The following is a 2,755-nucleotide window of genomic DNA, read 5'->3' on the forward strand; positions in this document are numbered from 1 at the left end:
GTGCCGACGGTGTAACCGTCAAGACAGTTTTCCTTTTTTTTTTCCGTAATCAAGCGGCAAACGGTGCCTTTTCGAACTGGAAACGCTGCTGAATGCTGTGCCGACGGTGTCACCGTCGGCACAGACCCTGCCATTTGGCACAGCTACGGGGACACCGTCGGCACAGCCGGCCCAGTTTTTTTCTGATTTTTGCCAATTTGGCCTCATTTGCTCAGAAAATCGCACAAAATGCACATATTATAAGATTGAATATCCAGTAACATATATAGCACCATATAGCACAAAGATATCACCGTATAGCACCAAATCTCACAAATATAGCATCAAATCTCACAAATAGCACAAATATAGCATACAAGACCATGGTACATACACCGGATCCACTACAAAGATGGAGCGTGTCATCATGTGCTAGTACAATGTAGAAACTATGGTGGTGCACCACCCGAGTGACGATCTAGCTACAGACGATCTAGCTCCGAGTGGGTGAAGTGAGGCCGCTGTATTTCGACGGTGCTCGGGGAGGTAGAACCACGACGAGAGCCACCGGAACCAGAAAACTGCCGAGGTTCGGCAGAAGCACCAGGAGAATGGCGACCGGGGTGCATCGGCGTACCACAAGGAGTGTCGTTCCCGGATTCTCCCAATCCCTACATGTTGGAGGGAGTTAGCAACTTAGCCATGTCACACCAAGTTAGCAACTTAGCCAAGTTAGCAACTTACCGGGGTCAACTGACGCTGACGCTTGTACATGATATAGAACTCCTCCTTGGACGGGAACACTGGCGTCGGCCCCGGATGAGGTGGCTCTGGGAGTGGTTCCTCTCGCACTCCAGTCATCATGAACCGAGTGAAACTCTGCAAGAAACGGGAGAGATAGCTCAGATTCAAACATGGGGACTTATGATGTTTTGCAACCATAGAGATTGAAACTTACCGCCATCTGGTTGCTCGTCCACTGGACATAGGCATCTTTCACAAGGTCATGCTCCTTAATCTTCTCGAGATACTCCTCGTAAGCTACTGCATAGGCCTCCTCGAGCTGAGTCTACAATTTCAGAAATAATGCGTCTCATCAACATAGCCATTCAGGAACAAGAGTCAAAACAGAGGATGAAAGTGTGGATGACTTACATCTACCTCTACCCGAGAACGGCATGTAGTCCGCGAGGAGGTAGCGTAGCCGCCGGAGGGGAGGGTAGCCTTGATCTGCGTGAAGTTCCTCCGAGGCTTGAAACCCCCAAAGCAAGGCAGGCAGACGTCCATGCGGCTGGCCGTTCCCCGCCAAAGCATCATCGCCACCTCGTCGACCGGCTCGGTCATAGGGTCCTCCACCTCTGGATGGAGCTTGGCGTACTCCTCGCAGTATCTTTCCTTGCTCTCTTTGGCCTTGCCGTAGTACATCTCAGGCGCGGGCCGAGGCTCGTTCGGACGGGGCGTCACCAGCTTCATGTGCGTCCACGCTTCCATCTCACCAAGTTCCCTCCCGAGCTTCTTCCCCGCATCACAAAACAAATGTTATGCATATCATCGAAAATCAAAAAAATGCAGCTTGTTCCATTTTTATATGTACAGTACGCTCCCGATAGCGATCGGTGCTGCTGCTCCCCGCAGTGTGTGTTCCCCGATTCCCACGGTTGGCCTTGTTCCGGTCGCTCACGGCCTTGAAATCGGGTTTTCGCCGACCCAATTCTTGACCAACTCCATGAAGGCGGCCCTCTTATTATTATCAGCCCAATGTGGTACAACCTGCAAAATCAAAACTCATTTGAAGAACAAACAATATAGTTGCAAGTTAGCCGCGGTACATAGAATCGCATTGACAATTACTTACCGACATGAAGTCATCTATCGTCATAGCCGGGCGAGTCCTGCACAATCTCAGGCTTTGTGTACCTTACGCCCTGCTCGGCATAGAAGTGGCCGATGCACGTGATCCTCTGGTTGTACCACTGCTGCCGTGTCAACTTCCGACACATGTTACGGAGCACCACGTCCGCCCTCTCCTTATGCTCAGTCGCCACCCTATAATTGCGCTGCAATCAAGCATAACAGAAAGTGTGAGAGGCATGAGTTATCACGGTGGGGTTATCAACTACATATGAACGAAACCCAAAGAGTATGCATTACGTACCCAAAACTTCTTGATCACGGCGTCGGCGGCGGAAGTAAAGCCAGGGTAAGGCGCTATCTCAAAGTCTTCCCAAGTGTAGGCTAGCTTGGACTCGCCCCAAGGACCGGAGTGTACATCCCGGCCGCACTTCCTAATAGCAGCTCCAATCGTACTCCCCGGCACGCGGACATTCTTCCCCGTGTATGTGAAATTCCTGCACAATTATCAAACATTAGAAAATGCTAAGTGTCATAACGAAAATGAAATCACCTTACTACTTACTCTATCTTTCCTGAGACAAGGAGCCACTTCTCATCCTCCGTAGCAGGTTCCTTACTCTCATCGGGAACCTGCGCTTCCCCACGAATCCGCAACTTCTTCGGAGCCATCTCCGTCGAAGCCTCCTCGTCCCTAGACTCCTCCTCCTCCTCCCTAGTGTCCTCCTCCTCCTCCCTAGTGTCCTCCTCGTCCATAGACTGTGAAGCCATCGAGCTGTGGCGCAGAGGGAATGTCGGCTAGAAGGAGCTGTGCATTCCCCCTCGTCCCTCCCCTCGTCCTCCCCCTCGTCCTCCAGCTCGTCCTCCCTCCCCTCGTCCTCCAGCTCGTCCTCCCCCTCGTCCTCCCCGTCCTCCGTCTGCGTCT

The 2,755-nt window shown here is 51.9% G+C and overlaps 1 long non-coding RNA gene across 1 annotated transcript; it reads right to left on the minus strand.

Moving 5' to 3' along the window:
- Nucleotides 1-270: 270 nt before the first annotated feature.
- LOC139835156 (uncharacterized) lies at nt 271-1,160 on the minus strand. Its single transcript, XR_011750885.1, has 3 exons — nt 938-1,160; nt 724-858; nt 271-650 (listed from the first exon to the last, which is right to left on the minus strand). It is a non-coding gene; the product is annotated as an uncharacterized lncRNA (long non-coding RNA).
- Nucleotides 1,161-2,755: the final 1,595 nt, after the last annotated feature.

Source organism: Lolium perenne, chromosome 2 (assembly GCF_019359855.2).
Source record: "Lolium perenne isolate Kyuss_39 chromosome 2, Kyuss_2.0, whole genome shotgun sequence".
In the NCBI taxonomy this organism is placed as follows: domain Eukaryota; kingdom Viridiplantae; phylum Streptophyta; class Magnoliopsida; order Poales; family Poaceae; genus Lolium; species Lolium perenne.